Source organism: Lutra lutra, chromosome 2 (assembly GCF_902655055.1).
Source record: "Lutra lutra chromosome 2, mLutLut1.2, whole genome shotgun sequence".
Lineage (NCBI taxonomy): Eukaryota > Metazoa > Chordata > Mammalia > Carnivora > Mustelidae > Lutra > Lutra lutra.
Genome location: NC_062279.1, coordinates 60293641 through 60316453, shown reverse-complemented (window position 1 = coordinate 60316453; position 22813 = coordinate 60293641). Strand labels below are relative to the sequence as shown.

The 22813-nt window shown below is 39.3% G+C and overlaps 1 protein-coding gene across 4 annotated transcripts in view; it reads right to left on the bottom strand.

Annotated features, from left to right (window-relative positions):
• Window positions 1-22813, bottom strand: part of GAB1 (GRB2 associated binding protein 1) — a 124373-nt gene that overhangs the window by 58770 nt on the left and 42790 nt on the right. Inside the window, exon 1 of one of the 4 annotated variants that reach the window (XM_047717547.1) lies at window positions 20066-20117. The exons of the other annotated variants lie outside the window; for them this stretch is intronic. The gene's annotated coding sequence lies outside the window, so the exon portion shown is untranslated. Of the gene's footprint in view, window positions 1-20065; window positions 20118-22813 lie in introns of those variants that run through there. 4 annotated transcript variants of the gene reach the window in all.

Here is a 22813-nt window from a genome sequence, read left to right as displayed (position 1 = left end):
TCACATTAAGGTATTTTACTTTAAATATGCAATTGGTGGTATTTAACTAGAGTGAAGGAGGGGTGGACTTGGATTGGGGAAGATGAACAGAAAAGGAAAAGATTGTACTTCTTCCCCCATTTAATTAGAGAGCTTCAAAATCCCACAAACCCCCAACTCTTGATGGTGGGACATGACCTTCTGAAAGAGGATATCCTGTCTGTATTTTTCCACTCAACCTATCTATTCTCCAATCCCATCTCTTACCCCTTCCTCATTCCTGAGACTGTAGATGCTGCTGCAATAGATATATGTAGACAGGAAGTCAAGTAGAACATACACACATATGGAAAAGTCCCCCTATCCCAGTCGCTACATGAATGCAGGCATGTTGATGGTATCAGTTTTAATTTTTATTCTATTCCTAAAAACTGAGATAATTCTAAATCACTAATCTTTAGGGAAATGCACATCAAAGCCACAATGAGATAGATAATACCTCACACCGGTCAGAATGGCTATTATTAAAAATACAAGAAATAAGTATTGGCAAGGATGTGGAGAAAACTGAACGCTTATGCACTGTTGGTGGGAAGACAAATTGATGCAGCCACTGTAGAAAACAGTATGGAGGTTCTTCAAAAAAACTAAAAACAGAAGTATCGTATGATCCAATAATTTCATTGTTGGGTATTTACCTGAAATCAATGAAAACACTAATTGGGAAAGATATATGCATCCCTACATTTACTGCAGTATGATTTACAACAGTCAAAATAAGGAAATAACCCAACTGTCCATGGACAGGTGAGTAGATAAAGAAGATGTGGTATACACACAGACACAGACACACACACACACAGAATACTTCTTATCCATAAAAAAGGGTAAAAGATCTTGCCATTTGTGAACACATGGATGAACCCAGAGAGTATTACACGGAGTGAAATAAGCCACACAGAGAAAGACAGACACCAAGATTTCACTTATATGTGAAATCTGAAAACAACAAAACAAATAAACAACAACAACAACAACAGCAACAACAAAAAGAGAAGAGACTCATAAACACAGAGAACAAGCTGGTGGTTGCCAATGTGGGGGGCAGATGGGCTAAATGGGTAAAGGGGATTAAGAGGCACAAACTTGCAGTTAAAAATAAGTAAGTCACGGGGAAGAAAAGAGCAACATAGGGAATATAGTTAATAATACTGTATACACTTATTTAGTGAGCATTTTGTAATACATATAATTCTTAAATCACTATGCTGTACACCTGAAGTTACTTTAATACCGTAAGTCAACTATACTTCAATTAAAAATTTAAAATAAAAAAAAAGGAAGTCAAACACATGGAAAATTTTCCAACTAAACCAACTGGGATTGTCAGGGGACAGGGGTGTGTGGGTCAGTAATACTAAGACTATTCAAGATTCAAAGGAGCATTTTATAGGTGTAGGGGAAAAAAAGTCCATTCTCTATGTTATGTAAAATTATTTTTTATATTAATTTTTGGATAGAATTTATTTAAATTTTATCCTCTGCCTTTAATTCTAAGACATCTTTAAAATGAAGTAGCTATTTAAAAAATAAGAGAAAGATGGGGCGCCTGGGTGGCTCAGTGGGTTAAAGCCGCTGCCTTCGGCTCAGGTCATGATCCCAGGGTCCTGGGATCGAGCCCCACATCGGGCTCTCTGCTCAGCGAGGAGCCTGCTTCCCTTCCTTTCTCTCTGTCTGCCTCTCTGCCTACTTGTGATCTGTCAAATAAAAAAAAATAATAATAATAAAAATAATAATAAAAATAAAAAATAAAAGAGAAAGAAAAACCTGCAGCAAAGGCTTAGCCCTACACTTTTATGTCATAAATGTCCATGTGACTGTACCTCTTAGTTTAAAGCACATGGTGGGATCTGTATTTCTGGAGGTTATCCAATTGCCAAGTCAAGTGCTCTCCAGAATAAAATCATGTAAGCTATATGGGTAATTTCTTAATGAATTTATTATTAAATAAACTACAACCAACAACAAATTCAACTGAATAATTAGGGAAAAGTTATATATAATCCCATTGACATAAAAATTTTTTTCCTTATTTTCAACTAGTTTTTATTCATATTTTTTATCTAGTTTTTATTCATTTTTTTTGAAAATTTTATTTATTTACTTGACAAGTAGTAAATTTATTTACTGTCACAAGTAGGCAGAGAGGCAGGCAGAGAGAGAGGAAGGGAAGCAGGCTCCCTCTGAGCAGAGAGCCCTATGCAGGGCTCAATCCCAGAACCCTGGGACCATGACCTGAGCCGAAGGCAGAGGCTTTAACCCACTGAGCCACCCAGGCACCCCTATTCATATGTACTTCTTAAGCAGCTAAATTTTTAAATGAGATTAATGTATCATGAGCTATGCTTAAAACTTTCAGAGGTTTAAAGTCCTCAGGTTTAAAATTTTAATTCACTAATATTTTACTTATTGTGAATTTCCCCAAGTCTTGTTTACCATGCTAGAATTATGGAAAATAAAGATGAAGCCCTCACTAAAATGTCTTCTGAAACCCAATAAAGAAAATATATTTAGCGACTAAAAACACAGGACACTTATTTATGGTGGGCTTTCTTAGCAAAGCATCCCAGATACAGTCTAGTAATTAAGGTATTTAATTATGAACTCAAAAGAACGTCCTATCAGATCCTGTCCAATTTGCTACAGCATGATAATCATGCTATAAGCAAATAATAACTAAAACAAGTATGTATAATCCTTAGCAGAAATGTTACCACTTATTTTACCAATAACTGCTTTCTCATACTGTACAAAATGCTTTATTATTATCTAATAGATGAAGTATTTCACCCAAAAGATATTTTGATACTTCACTTGTGTTAGGCATTATAACCTGAAGACATTCTTGAAATAAACACCTCTACTTCTTACCCATTTAAATGATTATTCCTTAAAATTGAAAAGATTAGGAATCTATTTATAGATTGTCTACAATGAACAAAAGATAGTTTGTTCCCAAAACAGAGGGAAAGTTGAGGAGAAACAAAGTATCTCTCATAAACATCTGACTAGCTTTAAAAATGAAATAAAAACAAAAGCACCCTTCTGTAGTTTGTTAAATTAACTGACCATGACAAGGCAAACCAAAGAGATTTTCATTTAAAGATTCAGATTATGTAGCCCTAGGCTGGCTGAAGTAAACGACTTTTTGGTAACTAAGATGTAATTCTTGGTGGAGCAAAGACAAAGGAAGAATAAAAAACAGAATAAAAAACAATCTTTAGCTGTCTTCCTAGACATGGCCCAGATTTTTTTGGTAACTAAGATGTAATTCTTGGTGGAGCAAAGACAAAGGAAGAATAAAAAACAGAATAAAAAACAATCTTTAGCTGTCTTCCTAGACATGGCCCAGATTAAGAGGAGGGGCTTACGGTCTCATTTAACAACTGAAGCCCCCACTCCAAACCCATATGGCATTCTAATTTTCATAAGCACTTTGAAAAAAGAAAAGAACCAGAAATAAAAAACTGTCCAGCAATGTAGCCATTAAGAAGCTCTTCTGGTTCCTCTAATCCCAGTTCTTCCCTCAAACAGCCTAGAGGGCAACCATAACTTACCATTTGTTTATTCTCAGTCTCCTAGATCTACCTTTTCACAGCTCTGTTCTCAAACCCAATACACAGAATGCCTGACAAAAAAGAGGAACTTGAAAGTGTGGGGACTGAATAAATGAGTGAAAGTCTTCATGTATAAGGTGAACCGCAGAGAGATGATCATGATGGTCATCTAAAGATAATTAAGTGGTTTGATGGTGGAAACATCCTATAAAAGCAAAACAAACACTACAACAATGAGTTGATATAAAAATTATCATTAAACTTGTATAAATATGTTTACACTTTAAATGTAGAAACAAGTATACCAAAAAAACCAAAAAAACCACTTTAGATCCCACTATATGAAATACAACTAAATAGAAAAACTTTCCCCCAAGGTATCCAGGAGTAGCAAACACAGGGCTTTAAGGTTATAGTGAACGCAGTGCACTGGGAGGGTTTCTTCTCCATTCTTTCGTCTGCCCCCTAGTGGAGTCCCCGTGAGCAGAGAAAACATAAAAAGGCAGACATGACAAAAATGAAAAACAAACAGTACAGAACAGAACAAAACAAAACAAAGTACAAAGCACTTACTTTGGACTTCTACAAATCAGTTACTTGAGAACAGCAAGTTAACTTACGAATTCCTATTAAACACTATGTTCTAAAGACAACACTTTTATCAACCTAGGTAGGTTCACTATTTCCTTGAGCACCTTTGGACTTGTGATCATTGCCTTTTAAGGAAGAGTCTGCATCTCTAAATTGAATCTAGGTAGTATATGGCTTTCTCAATATTTAAGAGGACACACAACTTACTAACTGCCAGTTTCTAAGGTGACATGGTCTGGCCACTACTTTTGGTTTTCAGGTGTCTCAGACATGAATAGCTAAAACAAAGTCATTTCCAAAAACAAAGATTCTAGAAAATTACAGATTTATGCCCCCAGTACTTCAAGTCAAGGAACAGGTAAAGTGAAAGAGACCATGGTTCAGTGATGGCGTGGCTGAGTGACTCCTCTCAAAAAGCACGCTTATCTCCACGGGGATCTTTCCGTCTAGAGAGGAGTGTGGGTTTTGGTTATGATCTCATCATCGGCAACAGCAGACTCTCCTCTAACCTGTCTGTCCATTTTATACCAGAGTTCTGCACTAACATGTACAGCTCTTTAAACATGAAGATGACAGACATAAATAATTCATCATGTGGCACGCCCCTCTACCCCTGTGACTGTGGACACACATTTGCAAGACAACTAGCCAGGGTTATACAAACTATACTCCTTGAAGAAAACACCAGAAAATGATCCCTGAAGGGGAGATGCAAACGTTAGACCTAGTTTCTGGGCTACAGTGATCTTGTGGTTCCATTTCTTAATTTCTAAAGCAGTAAGAATGTGTAAATCATGATTATTAGAAACAAAATTATATCTAGAGAGGCAATTCTAGATTTTCTCCCATATTGAAGAAATTGAACATATAAAACTCCTCCTGCATTAGTAGGAATCCTGTTTCCTAGAACTGTATCAAAATCAAATGAGAGAATCTGTACCAAAAACATTCTGAGATGCATAAGGGCACAAAAACAAACAGAGTTTACTTAATTACCATTTTTAACAACCTTTGAAGAAATGCATTAGCATGATAATTCTGGCAGGTTCTAAAAGCAGCAAGCTTCCAGTGATTTATGACTATATTTTATAGGGATGCACTAAACACCCTGGCCAGCTTTTTCATGAAGGAAACAGAGTAGCCTAAATTAGGAGAGATAAAATGTTCAAAGGTTTATTTTAACAAGCAAATGCTGAGGATAGGAATACAGGACTTAAAGTTTTTCTGTTCTCAGATGGCCATGAATGCTCTGAAAGGCGAGAGGAATGAAGAGACAGCTGACATCCATCTTCCTTGTTCATTTATCTTTCCCCTTTAGACAACACCCTCAGAGACAGGAAGTATCACGGAAGACCGGATAAAACTCCTATGCTTTTAATGCTTTCCCCAATTTCTCCATTGTTGCTAAGATCTCTCCTAGAAAAGCAGGAAAAGGCAAATTCCAACCAAGGACCCCCAAAAGACTTATTCAAATCATTAAGGTTCATATGTCAGGAAGCAGGAAGGTGGCAGGGAGGGGAATTTCCCCAAGTCTTTGTACATGGACATGGATCCAGGGGTTAATTTTTTTCTCTTCTCTATTTTACTACCAGATTATTTATAGACGGTAAAGCAGCTAAAATAATTGACTTTAGAAATTTACTGTATTTAGGCAATGATATCACTAAGTTTTAAATATAGTGACATTATGATACAATTCTTAAAGCATGCTTATACATCTAATTTAATGTTTTGAAGTCTGCTCGAATTATTCATTAAAATGAGTAACAAAGGAACAAAACAATGAAGAAGCAGCTGTTCAATTTGTGTATCTGATTTGCAGTATGCTGTGTATTTATTGTTAAAAAAAGCAAAATAAGCTACTCAAGAAAGAAATGTTTCCACTCTCTAGTAATTACATTTTTTTTTAAATTAGGGCAGTACCACTAGTAAAGACTTAAGTTTATACAAGCAACACTAACTTTTTAGTGTGCTATGAAATTAAACTTTAGCATTAATCACAACTTGTAACATATATATTATCTCTTCTTCTGGTTTGTTTGGCATTTTCTTTCTCCAAGTAGACTACATATAAGCAACTTAAAAGCATAGGACTATCTGTCTGAGTCACTCCTGTCTACCAAGCTCACAGCACATTAGATGAAATAGTAATAATATAAATAAAAGTATTTATATTACAATGTCCTATTAAATTCATACCTCCAGGAGGTTAAACCTCAACCCTACAGTATCAGACAACATAATAATCGCCATTCCAGGCACCATCCCCCTGCCCCTGTTCTATTTTAAAGAAAAGCATGTCCTGGTTTTGGCTTGTCTTGGTAGTTACTCTGGTTGGTTATTCTCAGTTTAAACCACAGCTGCCCCCCCCCCCCCCCCCCCCCCCCGCAGCAGCCCTGCCCTGCTCCAACCCTAATCATTCTCTGCCCTTCTCTTGTGTTTGGGGAGGGGGTTAATGTGTTTACTCTCTTCTCTCCTGGCTTTAACTCCTTGTTTCCAGTGGTGGCTCCGTAATTCTTTTTTTTTTTTAAGATTGTATTTATTCATTTGACAGAGATCACAAGTAGTCAGAGAAGCAGGCAGAGAGAGAGGAGGAAGCAGGCTCCCTGCCGAGCAGAGAGCCCGACTTGGGGCTCGATCCCAGGACCATGGGACCATGACCTGAGCCGAAGGCAGAGGCCTAACCAGCTGATGGCTCCGTAATTCTTAAGCACAGTGCCCCTGGGTAGTTTCTTCTTGTTCCAGAACTCAAGGGTCTTATATATACACAGTTACTAAAATTAGTATTTATTATATCTTTCCCTGTCCCTCCAGCCCTAAAGGTACAAGGACCCTCCTCTCCTCTAAACCCAGCCTGCAGCATCATTAGTCCTTCAGTAAAGTCTGCATTTGAACCTTCTGAGCTGAATTCAAGTCTCTTACCAGGACACTGAAAGATACCTCATATTTCCAAATACTATGCTTATATAAGACTTATTACTTTTACATTATCTACCCAGCCTCGCCAGCCAGCTTACTTTCCCCATATTGCCTCTCTCCTTCTTCCTCCCAATGTAGAGAGACCACCAGTTCCAGTCCCTCAACCAGAGAACTTGAAGCCACACACTTAATGCCCGGTTTTCGTTATCAACACAGACAGAATGTAACTTTCTTGGAAGGATACGTTTTCATCCCCTGCTTTCACTTCTTCATGCCCTTTCCTAACTGTCCTCTGTTATACATATACTTCTACATTGTTAAGGCTGATACACTGATATTCTGCTCTAAAACCACCCCACTTTTCTGTGTTTTTTCACTCTAAGGTTGAGTCTGAGGTTTAAAACCAATGAGGGGGGGCGCCTGGGTGGCTCGGTGGGTTAAGCCTTTGCCTTCGGCTCAGGTCATGGTCTCAGGGTCCTGGGATCGAGCCCCGCGTCCGGCTCTGTGCTCAGCAGGGAGCCTGCTTCCCTTCTTCTCTCTCTCTCTGCCTGCCTCTCTGCCTACTTGTGATCTCTGTCTGTCAAATAACTAAATAAAATCTTTAAAAAAAATAAAAAATAAAAAAATAAAACCAATGAGGGGCACCGATACCATCATGACAACAGATGCTGTTTCCTCCAGTCCCAAGCTGGGGCTAGGGCTGCATTTGCCTCTATCCTTGTCCTGTGTCAGTGCCATTACCCCAGGCCACACGACAGAGAATGCTCCTATGGACAGAAAATGCTCCTATGGACAAAGTCTAATGGATTCTGTGTTCTCCTCACCAACTGTTTTTATTAACTTTCACTTCTTATCAGCCCCCTCCACTCTGCTGGAATCCCCGCTGCCACCTCCCCATCCTTCTCTTTCACCAGGATTGGGTGCTGAAGGGCCTGGTGTGTGGCTTTCATCTGCGAATTCCTGCACTGCTTCCCTAAGGTGGGTCCACCAACCCCTGCATACCGTATCTTCCTCTTCCTTGGTTTATTCCTCATTTCTTACATCCAAATCCTGAGAAAGGGCACATGGAAGGCATGCTTACAGGAAACAGCACAGCACAGTGGTTACTGCTTCATAATTCACTTTTATTTGAAGGAACAGTTTTAAAAATTAGTATCAGTTATGCTATTCTCTTAGAATAAAGGGAACAATAATATTTTAAACATTTTGGGGGTTGAGTTGTAACTAAAGGCCTTAACTACCTAATGTACATTTAATAATCTTACTCTTCATCATTTAAATTACAATAATATTATCCTGTGAAAACATGGATTTCATGTTCAATTTCCCTTTTATGTACTCAACTGCATATCTGTTGAACAGAATTAATTCAAAATCAAAAATACTCTTCTTAGCACAAAAACATACAAAATGATATCAGCTGGTAACCCCATGTAAGTCTGGAGAGGATATTTCAGTGGAATAATGAGTAACTAAACTCAATTTACTCATTCGCTCACTCATCCAAAAGTATTTATTGAGCATCTTTATGTGCCACTGTTCTGGCTACTGGAGGAATGGTTAAGAATTCAAAAAACAAAAATTCACCTATCTCAGCAAACTCAATTTCTAGTGGAGGAAGACAAAAACAAGCCAACAAGCAGAACTGGTTTGAGAAATCTCTAATTGCTAGAAAGGAAAACTGAAGTTGATCTGAAAGTCCCAATCTCATGTAAATAATCCAAAGGATGTGTGGAACTGTTATGACACTCTCACAGAAAGTAGTTTAGCACACTAAGCCACCACTACCCTTAACACAGTCCCACCGGGCAGTGAAAATTATCAAGCTCTTAGGATCAGATCATTATGCTTGAAAGCTCTGCAATCTTGTCTTCTCAAAGGTCTCCATCAGCTAATAAGATGAGGTAATCAATGTGTGGCTTCACCGTGTAATCTCCATGCAAGGCCATTACTTCAGTCCCCTGACATCATCAAATACCAGTCCTGGAACACTTATCTCTCTAGTCCGATACCCATAAACAGAATAAACAACTCGAGTGAAAAAAAGGAAAGAGAAAGAATGAATTAACCTTCATTATGTGTTTGTTTCTGTTTCTTTTAACAGTTTCCACATTTTGTAAATAACAAAGTTTGCTCTTACCCTACCTGAGAGAGCAAGGCAATGAATAAAGAGGTATCAGAGAAGACGAAGAAAAGTATTCAGAAACCCAACAAACGTTGTATGGTGGTAAGGCAAGTGGCTAAAGATAATAAAATTACTGGACCTAAAAATAAATATATAAAATATGATGTCTTTTTTATATATGACAGGTTTCCTGAGGGAACATATCTTACATGCAGTGTATATTCAGTAAGCATTACTTGACTTGATGCTGCACATTTATTTCTGCGAAGGAAACATAATCAAACAAAAGGAGACATATTTTCCTTCAAATGGGAGCAATAAAAGTGGGGTCCCCAGGGAAGTAGGAATGTTAACACTGGCCATCCTGCAGAAACCCCCACCTTCCTTTTCATCGAAACATTTCTCCTCTTCTGCTGACCACCTTTCTTATTCTTATTTCTTTTTCTTTCTCTTTTTAACCATTATCCTCTCTTCCATGTCTCTCATCTACTTTATTTCTTCTTACACTTTGTCAGATACACATCAAAGAATTTGTTTGCTTTTTTTTAAGTGTCATATTTAATGTCCTTTTCTTAACTTAAAAACAGGTATCTTTATTATTTTTTATGCTTTCAATCATTTTTTTTATTTGAGTTTAGGTCATCTTTTTTTTTTTTTTTTTAATTTTTATTTATTTGTCAGAGAGAGAGCACAAGCAGAGGGAGCAGCAGGCAGAGGGAGAAGCAAGCTTTCCCCTGAGCAGGGAGGCCAACGTGGGACTCAATCGCAGAACCCTGGGATCACGACCTGAGCTGACCGCAGATGCTTAACTGACTGAGCCACCCAGGCATCCTGAGCGTAGGTCATCTTGATTTTTTTTTTCAGCAAAGCAGGCATTATTAAAAATAAAATGGCCCTTCATTCTTGATGCAGAGGACAGAAAATGATCTTTAATAATCTGGACACTTAACACTGGAAAGCTAGCACTACTTTGATCATCTCTAAAGACTTCCCACCACCACTACAGTAATAATAATCATTAACATTCATTGAATACTAAATACCAGGCATTGTTTTAAGCACTTTATACATTAACACAGTTCTCACCATAACCCTATGAGGTATGCACTGTAATTATTCCCATTTACAGATGAGAAAACAAGTCACAGAGAGATTGAGTCACTTGCCCCAGGTCATACTAGAAGTAATAAGGTTTAGAACTTGAACCAATGCAGCCTGGCCCCAGAGCCCAAATCCTTAACCACTGTTATACTACCTGTCTATGACAGGGGGCGGCAAACATTTTTGTAAAGGACCAGCTAGTAAATATTGTAGACCTTTCAGGCTGTATGTGGCCTCTAATTGTTCTTTGCTTCTTCCTCTCTTTAAACAATCTTCCAAAAATGTAAAAAACCTTCTCACACATAATCAGGGCTACAGGCTGTAGAATGCTGACTCCTGGGCTATGATTTTATTATTTTCTGTGAGCCAGTCTACTACTTTTTATTTAGACAAATTCGGACAGAAGCAAAGGTGAAAGATTCCAGATAGGTAGCTTACAATCCACAGCCCATGAATGCACAAGAGCTATCAATTGTGGGCTGCCACTGAAACAGTAAAGGTAAAGAAAATGCAAACCTCAAAATCAAAAGATTGCATGTGGTTTGTGGACAAACCAAGGATGTATAAGCCAGGTACAATTATCCCTAGTGGGAATTAATGAAAAACAAAAATCTAAGTGAGCTTCAACACCCTAGTAGTTCATAAGTAGAAAACTCTGGATGGTTCTCTTCCTTATCTGCTGGACAAAACTATTATAATCTGTTCATCCATGTCTAAGAACAACATCTGCATGTTAAAGAAATTTCTTTTTTTTCCGAAGTCCCTCATAAATACGAATTCATTGTTGCATTATCAAAAGACTCATTATCTTCAATGTCAGAAACTAAAGAAGAGTAGCTAATCAACTATTAGTTCAAGACCCTGAAGAACTTGGATATCATAAGGATATAAACTTCATCAACTGCTATTTCTCCAGGGTCCTCTGACAACGTCCCACTTACATGAAATACTAACATGTCATTACCACTTACCACTCTCTTAAGATTTCAGAATTTTCTACATGTTTTCTTAGTCCCCGTACATTTTACCACAGCTTTTCTTTAAAAAAAAAAAGGCAAAGCAAAAGCTCTATTTCAACAATGAAGTAATCATTTTGATAAATGCAATCAGAAAAAAGGAATTTAAGCACTTTATTTTGGCTTTTGACTCTACCAAGTCAAACAGGTAAATCTACAAATCCTACCTCTTAGAAAACTTATTCCTTAGAGGTAAACATTTAGATAAAATATGGTTCACAGTATTACTGCTAATTATTTTTGCCATTTTGGTGGGGGGAAAACAAAAACTGAAAAACAGATTCACTTCTTTCTTTCCTATCAGCTTTGGACCATCTGTTTAAAATGAATGAAACTATTTTTAGCAGTTAGGCAATGGGTTACTTACAAAAACAAAAACAGATGCCTGCTCCTTAAGATGACCGACCCTGTTATCAAACATAAGGATTACTTGCAGACAGGAGTCCAAAGCAAGTTACCCAGCAAGGCTAAAACTGCAGATTAAAAAAAATATACTATGCAGCAACTCAGGACATGATTTCATTCCTTCTAATTGTTTCTTAGCAATTGCTAAATATACACAAATACATTAACTGGAGGAGGTCCCATTTATAGGGTTTAAAAACATTTGCTGTTATACTAGATCTTTACCCCTAACTTGGCTGTCCTTAAGAATATGTACATTTCTTCTGTTGAGAAAAGTTGCTTACTTAATAGTTAATTTTTACCTGAAGCACTTTCTACTAAATGCAGGAACTTGTGCATTTTACCTTTGCTTTTTCTTTGACAACAGTAACAAGTCAGAGATAATTTCAATGAATATTTATGTAGGTGTTTGTTAACACAGCACAAAGTATACCTATTAAAGAGAAAAATCAAGGCTGGGCTGTGCAAGTCCCCTTTTCCCTGCCCTCTTTTCCTGTGCTTTGAAATAGCTACCTTGCTCCTAAAAAAAGTTTCTTTAGAAGCTGGTGTACTTTGTCCTTGCCAGGTCAGATAAAGGGTTAACTTTAATTTACACATCAGGCCTTTTTCCTAGTGGCTGGCCGGTAGAGAGGAAGGAGGAGCACAGCTAAATCAGCATTCACTCCTTTATCACAGTTCCGCCCCTTTTGCTTTTTAATCCACCCTTTCTACCCTCAAGGCCTTGTGATTCACCCTCAAAGCTTATACCCTGATTTGAAGTTAAAAACTTAAAGGACCCCCTCCCCCAAAAGAACAAACATCTTATGGGACAAAAAATCCTGCTGCAGCAGGTCTTTGATCCCTCTCCCGGGTTGAACAAGAATATTTAAACCTTTCCCTAAAATGTTATTTTTTAGTAAATAAACAATGGCTGCATTTATTAAGCACTGTGATGCAGACTCTGAGTTGCTCACCCAAAGCTGCTCTTCTATTCTTGCATAGCAAATGAGTTTTAACTGGGTACAGGGCTGTCCAGCTAGAAATGACACTTCTCAGCCTCCCCCGCCACTGGATGTGACCAGGTGACAATTCTCCCAGGGGCAGTGAATGGCAAGAATGTGTACCATTTCTGGGTCTGGGCTTAAATGCACTGAGCATGATGTCTCCACATTCCCCCACACCCTTCTCCCTTACCAACTTCAAGCTGGGACACAAAACATGCCCAGGACCATGCCCTAACCATGGAGATGGACTCTGTGACATAGGGGGCAATGGAGTAGCAAGGCATAAAGAACCTGGCTCCCTGCACTTCTACAAGGAGGATGGAAGGCTTACCTGGTTATGTGAGCAATAAATAAAGTCTTATCTCCTTTAATTTATTATATGTCGGGGTCTCTTTGTTCCAGCAGCATAGGCTTCGCCACCATTGGGCAAACACTCTGTGAATGCTTTACACGAATTATCTCATTAATGAGCCTCTGAGCAAAGTACTGTTATTATTCCCATTTTCCTGAAGAAATACAGACTCTGAGGGTTGAGTGACTTTTCCAAGGGCAAAGAGCAGGAAGGACGGTGCAGTGGTCAACTGCACATCTGTATGATATAAAGTTCAGATGCCCAACTGTATTTCTCAAAAGGAAACTACTAATCACCGTGCCAGTATCTCACTCTGACTGAGACTGTTCTTCTGTTATCTCTTACATACCGAGAGTATAAATATTATGAGCTCAAAATTAAGGAATATAATTTATATTTGGCTTGTTCATAAATGCCTTTAATTTACTATATTGAATCTCTAAATTTGTATAAAACCCCAAAACTTCAAAGGATTCACACAGCAGGCAAGCTGAAAAAGCCTACCGGTTGAAACTTTTTACTCTATTTCCAAAATCGTATCATGTTACACAGAAATCACAGATCTGCACCTCAGTTCAGGGCTGTTGAGTCACAGGATTAGATCAAAACAAAATCTTTTTGGCTGTGTTTAATACTGTGTTTGTTATGAAAGGGCCCATGATATGCTTACACAACACTGGGGTTTTCCTTTCAGTAATATGAGGCCACACACCTTCAACCTTCACTCCTCCCAAACTTCGTAGATGAAAACCAGGAGAGTTACCAAGGATGTAAGTATTGGAGAGGTGTGATAGGGGAGAGGGACGAGGGGGACTTTGTCTTTATATTTCACCTCTTTAGAAAAATCATTTTTCCTAAGAATCCATTTAATCTTCTAGAAAGCTCTTACAATTAAGTGCCAGAGCCCATTTATTTATTCATTCAATAAATATGCACTGAACACATATTGTTTGTCGAGTCTGTACCAGACACAGGACACAGAACAGTAAAAGCAGAATCCTGGAAGACAGAGGTAAACTTTGGGACCTTCTCATAATGGTAATGGTTTTTTACCTTAACTTAAACTGGTGTGAAAATTCTGGAATAAATTGTCTTACTTTCTAGTAACTGCAAAGTACATAGCCTGTATCCTGCCTCCATCAGAAAGCTGAGAGCACTGTGCATTTACGCTTCCAGTGCCGCTCCTGTACTCGCGGAGGAAGCCTTGCCACTTTGTCTAGGTGGTATCCTTCCTCCCCATCCTTCACAAGGTCTGAAGACACACTGAAAATCCATCCTTATCCATCTGCTTCCCAACATGGTCGCCAACCTCACTAGGTTTTAATTAACAGGAGATGAGTGAACAACGTGAGTTCTTTGCCAGCATAAGCAAGTATTTCATTATTTAGATTGGTCTCCTCATTCTAGGTTTGGTTAAAAAGACAGAAGAAGAAAAGAGAGCTGCCAATCATTTCTATAAAAATAAAAGCTCTTTTACATTGGATTGCCAACTGTGGAAAGACAAACCTGTGAAAATACTACTTTCTGTGAGTATTACAGGGGTGATTTTAGCGAGATCTTCCATGTGGTCAGGTACGCCTCCAGCAGGAAGGCTGAGAAAATCCTCCACTGGGCGTGGCCTACTTGGCTTTCCTGCAGGTGACCCATCTCCTGCACTCAGGGGGTTCCGCACACATGCTCTTCCTTATGCCTCACAAAGGCACTGTCTGACTTCTGGCTCAGCCTTGGCTTTCCAAGGAACTGTTTAAAACTTCCAAATATGACTGCATTCAAATACTGCTTTAGGTCTTAAGAAAACACTACAAAAATACAGTGTTCTTTCACTAAAAACTAGCTAAAAATGGCTCTGGGTTTTTAAGATCTTAAGTGGCACTCATTTTGAATGCAATTATCAGAGCTCTATTTTCATTTACACCTAAGTTCCTCCAGGTAGTAAGTGCCAGTTTTTAGTGAGGGGCATTAATTTGTAGATGGCCCTGTTTGTAAACAGCATCGGTGTAACACTGACCAACTGATGCTTCACATTGTGTCTGAGGGCTATGACTTGTGATGGCAGGGACCAAAGTCAGCCATATTCCTTGGGGGTTTTGGCCAAGGCTGAGAAGGGAAATCATCTGGGTCCAGGAGAGGCTGGGCTGGGAGTGAGGCAGGTGCTCTCTTCTCCCCTGCAAGCCTGCTGCTGCTGCCTGGGCTTCAAGGCCACCTCCCCCTGAGGCTTTCTCTGGTCTTCACACTTGGGGGCCTATCCCTGCCCCAAGGTGGGGCTTGGGCCTCAATCCCAGGACCCTGGGGATCATGACCTGAGCTGAAGGCAGATTCTTAAATGACTGAGCCACCCAGTTGCCCCAATAATGCTCTAAAGATGGAATCTCACTTTAGTAACCAACCTTTTGTTTTCTCCCCCCTCAACTCCACAAAATCACTTAATGCTTAGGCTCTTTTAATCGTTCCTTAAACACTACTTCTTTAACAATCAGTTGCATACCAACTGATTGTGGGTCACTAGTCTTCATAAGAACCAAGTCCTGACTCTGAATGTCCAAGGCAGTAACTCACCCTGCTTACCAGGCCCCTTACTATGGTAAAGACTACCCGTTGCTCCCCTAATACCCATTTCCTCTTGTCAGCGAGCCCTCTTGCTCAGCTATAGACCCCGAGTTATTTCTTATGGCACTTTTTGAAGCACTGACAATTGATGGAACACTCTAATCCCGCCAGTCCAGAAAAGCCCTGATAACAATGGAATGCCTAGAAGACCACACCCCATGCAGTCCCTTCCCTGAACCTCTTCCTATAAAACTCTAGGTGTTCATCTTATGGGAGGAAAAGTCGATGAAAGCCTGAGCTTGCCACTTCTGGCTGCCGGCACCAGAAACAAATTTCTCCTTACTCTTTTCCAAACCCTCATCTTTTGAGTTATTGGCTTTTTTTGCTGACAAATTTATCCAAGTTTGTTGAACAAAAGTGTTGGTAAACCGAGCCAGATGCCACACTTTCAATCTTTCCAGCCCCCTTGGGACTGCCTGGGAATGAGCAGTTTGCTGGGGTAGTGTGCCAGGGCTTACCTGTTTCCTGAGTCAGTGGCTGTGATAGAACGCTCAGTAGCACCCTTTTTTGATAATAAGCCAGGAAATTTCTTCTATAAAGGGCCAGATAATAACTTCCTTAGGCTTTTCAGGGAATATGGTATCTGGCACAACTATTTACCTCTTCCAATGCAGTGTGAAAGCAGCCACAAACAATTCATAAACAAATGGGAGTGGCTGTGTTCCAATATCATTTTATTTACAATGACAGTGGCTAGCTGAATGTGACACTCAGATCACTGTCTGCTGACCCCTGTTGTAGAGTAAGAGAAGCTTTCACAGAGTGGCTGACTTGCTAGAGACAATGTTTTCTAGTCTCCTTTACAGCGTGCTGTGGTCATGTGACTCGGTTGTGGCTAATAGAATATGAGCGAAAATGATCTGTATAACTTCTTGATTAGCCCCCTTCTCTCAGGCTGAAAAGAGATCATGGTGAGTCTCTTTGACTGTGAAGATGGGGATGGCAGAGAAACAAGGCGGAAGGGATCTGCCTAGTGAAGTACCATAAGTAGTCCTGGACCAGCATGGACCATCTGGACTATTCTAAGACAGAATGAGAAGGAAAAAGCCCCCCAAACCTTTTAGCCTATTAAGTCACCATATTCTGGTACATCTTTTTATAAAGCTTTGCATTTTTAGGTTTAGCTCAAGTGTATGAGGCTGTATTCTGAAGGGGAAATGTCTTTGTTTCAGGGCTATGGAATGATTACAAACCCACACATTGGTGAGATGACCCTGCATGAATCTGTCATCATCATAGGAACTAATATCAAGTGAAAGCTTATTCTGTGGCATGCACTTATACAAGCTCCCACTTATCTTGAAAGAAGTTATTATTATAATCGTGTTTACAGATGAGGTTCAGAGACATTAACAAATATGCCCAAAGTCATACTATTCCTAAGTAACTGCTCAGATATGTAAACTTGGGGACATGTGACTCTCAAAACATACATTTTCCCACAAATCAACTCCCTTGTGTCAAGGACAAGCCACAGTAGTCAATTCTAGGGTGATATTTAGAGATGGCTCTGTGACTCCAGGTTTCAATTTTCAAACTGAAAAGCACCACTAAGATCCACTGAATGACAGCTCCATTTGGTTTAATTATTACTCCCCTTAAAGAGCCAAGTAAACCAAAATGGCACAAGTTTAATGACTTACCCGGATTCCCTTGAAAGGCTCTAAGAATGCCAGAATGTGGATTTTATGAGACAGCCATGGGGGCTGCCAACTTGGTCTCAGCTACTGCCACCACCTCCTCCTCCACTGCCCATGAGAAACTATCTGCCTGGACACCTGCTACACCAGGCTGAATGGAGCCTGCAAAGGAGTTTCAAACTATGCCAGCAGAGGGGAAGATTTTCTTTTCTCTCCAGGAAAGGGTGAGCAATGCCACTGACATTTGCTGTTGACCCTACTCTGCCAGGTGTAGCATCCGTCTCTGCTGGGGGCTTGGCACCCATCACAGGGACCATCTGGCTCCATTTCTCTGACCACATGGCCTTTCCTGTTCTGTACAGCCTGGAGGCTCAAGAAAAGTCAAGTTCACCCAACATGAAAGCACAGCCAATGGCACCAACTGTTCCTGGGAGATGAACCCAAAATTTAGTTGCAAAAAATCTTAAGCTTATTTCTTCAAATTTGAAGGGAGGAACTATTTCAAAACTAGTTGCATTTTTTTTAACAGAATAAGTTTATTTATTTGAAAACTTCACTTGTTTAATCAGCTATGAATGGCTAATTAAAAATAATTATTAAAATTAATTGTTACCATACCAAGGATTATGCAGTTAAAGAAAATGTTTTGTCACAGAAATGTAATGAAGAATAGATTGTCTATCTTGAGGAAAGGCACAAAATTAACATGTTCTCAATTACTTTCTAAGCCAATTATTTTTTAAAATAGGAAGTAAGACCTCACTCCCAAAGTGGACTTTTAAATCTGGTACATCTTTAAGCATTTCCAGAGCCAAATAGATGACAAATCATACAGCCATTGAAAATCATATTTCCCAAAAAATATTTTGGAATGTGGAAAATGTTCTCACATATACTGCTATGCCCCAAAAAACAAAACAAAACAAAACAGGTTTCAAAAAGGCTTACAGACATTCTTATAAAGAATACTATGTATCTATATAAATATACATAGAAAGTTAGTCTGGAAGTAAATACCTTAACATTTTAACAGCAGTTTTTCTCTGAGTGGTAAATCTGCAAGTGGTTTTTATTTCCTTCTCAGCATTCTCAAAATCTTCTAGAACAGACCATAAAAGTATACATTTTTAAAAGAACTAGTAAGAATATCATGACACTAAAGGCCACAGATTTCTCCTGTGTTTTGCGAGGACGTAGAATGTGGTCTGGAGAATAGGGTAAGTTATTTTATGGCCAAATCTACAAAGTCTCAGAAACACAAATATTAAACAACACACCAAGTCTCGATGTTCCAATACTGGACATGTCGGGAAGAACCGAGGGGTATAGTAACATATGGAGTGAGCCGCTGGGGAAAGGGTCCAGACTCATTACAACGCCCAGCTATTCTCCATATTTCATCCCCACTACTACATCGACATTAAAAATGGAACAAGAAGGGACACCTGGGTGGCTCAGTGGGTTAAGCCTCTGCCTTCAGCTCAGGTCATGACCTCATGGTCCTGGGATCGAGTCCCGCATTGGGCTCTCTGCTCGGAAGGGAGCCTGCTTCCCCTCTCTCTGCCCATCTCTCTGCCTACTTGTGATCCCTCTCTCTGTCAAATGAATAAATGAAAATCTTAAAAAAAAAAAAAAAGGAACAAGGAGTGTGTGTAGCACTCAAACATCTGTGACATATCATTACGGAAGAATATTTCCAGGAATTCTAATTCACAATTACTGCTTTCAATTTGAGAAAATAACTGTCAAATTAAAAAGAAATACGTGCATGTCACAACTGAGCAGTAGCTAAAATCAACTAGAAATCAGTTTCTTTTTCACAGTGGGGGTTAACTAAAACCTTAGAAAATCCCCACCATTGAGGAACATTAGTTAGGATAAAGTCTAAAATCGGAAAATATATCTCCTCCCCCACGTCACAAGGCACAACAGGGTGTGAGGCAACCTCTCTGTCTGCTGATAACGAGAAAATTGAAAAACAAAAAAACCTGAAAAGCTCAAGCTCACAAATCACTGCCCCAAGTTTCACACTAATGGTCATATGATCCTCCAAGTGCTGCTTCTCAGATAAACAGCCTCTTCTTTTGTAAAGCCAGCAAGATCCCCGAGAAGGCCTAAACCAACCAAACTCCTTTATTTTCTAAATGACGGAGCCTCTTAACAAAGGAAAACAGGACTTTGAAAGAAATAGTTCAGGAAAAGGTGAAGGTAGGGAGTTTCAGGAAAATGTCTGATAAAATTCCATTGCTTTTCTAAAACAAAAACACAGTCTCCCAAGCCTCAAATACAAAAGCAGAGCAGAAGATAAAAATGTGTTCCCAAATGACACCATTCCTGAGAAAAAACACACTTTCACTTGCTATTTCAATGAGTATTTCTTTTCCGCACAGGATTATTTTATTTAGAGGAAAAAAAGACAATATAGACTGTATAATCACCAAAGATCAAATATACCCTATGTAGGACATATATAATCCTACAGAAATATACAGCTTTAGGGGAAATTTTACCTGCCTTAAACAAATATTTAGTTAACTGAAGAGATTTTCAACAATGACACAACAATGGAGAAAGATAACATAACAAAACAGCATTAGTCTTTCTAGCCAGAGAACAAGCAAAATGACAGCTCAAAGAGATAGGCTGTAGAGTAAAAGAAAAAAACATTACTAAGATACTAAATAAGATTCTGATCTATCAGCATCAACATGACAGAGACAGCAAACACACCTTTTCTGTGGGCTGCCTAAAAGGACAGCTTCCCCGTACCTCTGACTTCCATCATCCAGCTCCTGCCAGAGTCTCGGAAAGTAATATATGCCCACTAACACTGGCCTGGCCTGCACCCAAGTCAGTGACTTCAACTGCTCCACATTAATAACAAAAGCTGTACAGAGTGGACATGCAGGGAGAGAGGAAAAGATGAAAGCTGATGCAGACTTCTAAGAGCCAATCTATCTCCTGCTGAAGAAACTGGCTTAGCGCCGTTCAGAAATAACAGACTCCTCAGGAGAAAATACCAGTTATCCTCATAAAGCCTGTCATCATTCCACACAATGTTTTTAAAGTTTGCATTAAACTCAAAGATTTTCATTGCAACAGACTGCAGTAAACACAGGCTGATCACGTGCCTGGGACCATTCTGAGCAGTGTACAGAGATTAACACAGGGGCTCTCCCAACAACCTGATGAGATAAGTGCTATGAACCTCGGTTTACAGATCAAGCAACTGAGATGCTAAACAGGTCTGTGACTTTTCCAAGATCACAAAGCTAGTACAGTAGAACCCAGGCTTTCTGGCTCTGGAGGTTGAGGGTTTAATCACCACATGAGACTATTCTACCCTCACGGCTAGTACCAGCAGCTGTGCTTGCCTATACCTCACAGAGGCCTCAGAAACTGTTACTCCCAGGGCGACAATTTTGTTCCTGCTTTCAGGCTGCTCCCTAGATTGGAGGGGAAAGGCAGAGTGTCTACTTTATGCCAGCTTCTTCAGAAAGGATAAATGTTCTCATCTACCATGTCATATCAACATTATTATCATTATTATTACTGTCATTATTATTCCCCTTTTACCAATGAAAAACAGATTCTGAAGGGTTAAGTGTCTTGTTTAATGCTAGTGAGAGGTAGGGCTGGCAAGTGATCCTAAAACTGTACGTGGTCGGTGTTCCTGCCACTACAGAAAGCATCCTACCTCCCCAGTCACAGGTTCATCTCTAACTGGGCAACTCATCCAACAACCAGAGATGATCTCCCATAATTGAGCTAATCACTTCAGAAACAAATGCTGCCTTGAACAACTAGGAGCAACATGAAGGGTGAGGGAAGAAAGGTCTGTAATATTCCAACATAAAAGCAGAAAAGCCTCTCAAGCCATAGGAAATTCTCAGTTGGGTAAGAGAAGGCGTATCTGGTATGCACATGCCCAGCACTACCGCAGAGAACTATGCATTGTAAATGTAAACAATTACGTATTTCGATGCACATAAACTAAGGTTCTGCAAATCCTATTCTACTTTACTTGCACCAGAACTCACTACTGAAAAGAATTCAGTAGTTAAGTCCCTCTATAAAGTCAAAAGCTCTTGATAATAATCATTCTCTACTTGCCAACTCTGTAAATATTCAAAAGTAGATATATCTATTTTATAATCCTAATGAGGTACACAATTTTTACAGAGGTGTGGGATCTAGTTCTCCCTGAAAATTGAAGCTATGGACCATTATAAATTACTAGACTCTCTCAAGCCTGAGGTTCAATAAACTGCTAAGTTGTCTATCACATCGGCAAAGAAATTAGCGCCTACATCTTGGCTAAGAATTTCTTAAAATAAATAATAGGGTTCAAAAACCTGATATTAAAAAAAGTATCATGAGACATGACTCAAAAAGTATAGATATAAGGACTTCAGAATTTAATCTCCTCATTTCATGGATAAGAAAACTAAGGAAGGTGCCAGAACTTGGAGTGCCTGGATACCTCAGGCACTCCAACTCTTGAGCGTCCAACTCTTGATTTCAGCTCAGGTCACGATCTCAGGGTCCTAGGATTGAGCCCCATGTGGGGCTCTTGCTTAGCTGGAGGATTCTCTCCCTCTGCCCCTCCCCACTCATGTGTGCTCTCTCTCAAATAAATAAATAAATAAATAGAAAAAAGAACTAAACAACCTTTTAAGTCTTAACCAGAATCAGTGGAAGAAACAAAACTAGAACCCGGTGCACTAATATCCAATTCAGTGGGTGTTGCATGGCCCAGAATTAGATCCCTCTAATGATGTAAGATAATATAATATTGTAAGCTCTGAAAGAGCAGGAACTGTGTCAGACTTCTTGTATCTACAACGTTTACAAACTGCCTTGCTTAATAAATATTACTAATTCTCGCTATGGTGAAAGAAGGGAATCAGAGGTGGTATACCTCCTCCTTCCCTTCTGGTCTTTGTAGACTGTTACGCAGATCATAAGGTCCCAACACACAGCTGTGCAAAATCAGTACCAACCTTATACAGAAAACAGAGGGGTAGTGAGGCTCAGACATAGTCTTCATGATTTCCTATGAAACACTTCAAGACTGGAAGGCATGAGACACCTACAAATCAACTAACCTGTCTAGCTTAAGATTCTTCCACTGTAAAATAAGTAAGTTGCATTTCCTGATCTCTGAGACCTGTTCTAATATAAAACGTTATTATTTTGTTTAGCCTTAAACTTATAAATTTGACCCAAAAAATAATACTTTAGGGGCACCTGGGTGGCTCAGTCATTTGGGCTTCTGCCTTTGGCTCGAGTCATGACCCCAGGGTTCTGGGATCGAGCCCCGCATCAGGCTCCAGTGGGGAGCCTGCTTCTCCTTCTCCTCCCTGGTTGTACTCTCTCTTATTATCTGTCTGTCTGTCTGTCTCTCTCTCTTTCTCTCTCAAGTAAATAAAATCTTTTAAAAAAATTAATAAACCCCCTTCAATTTGCCTCTTTGGT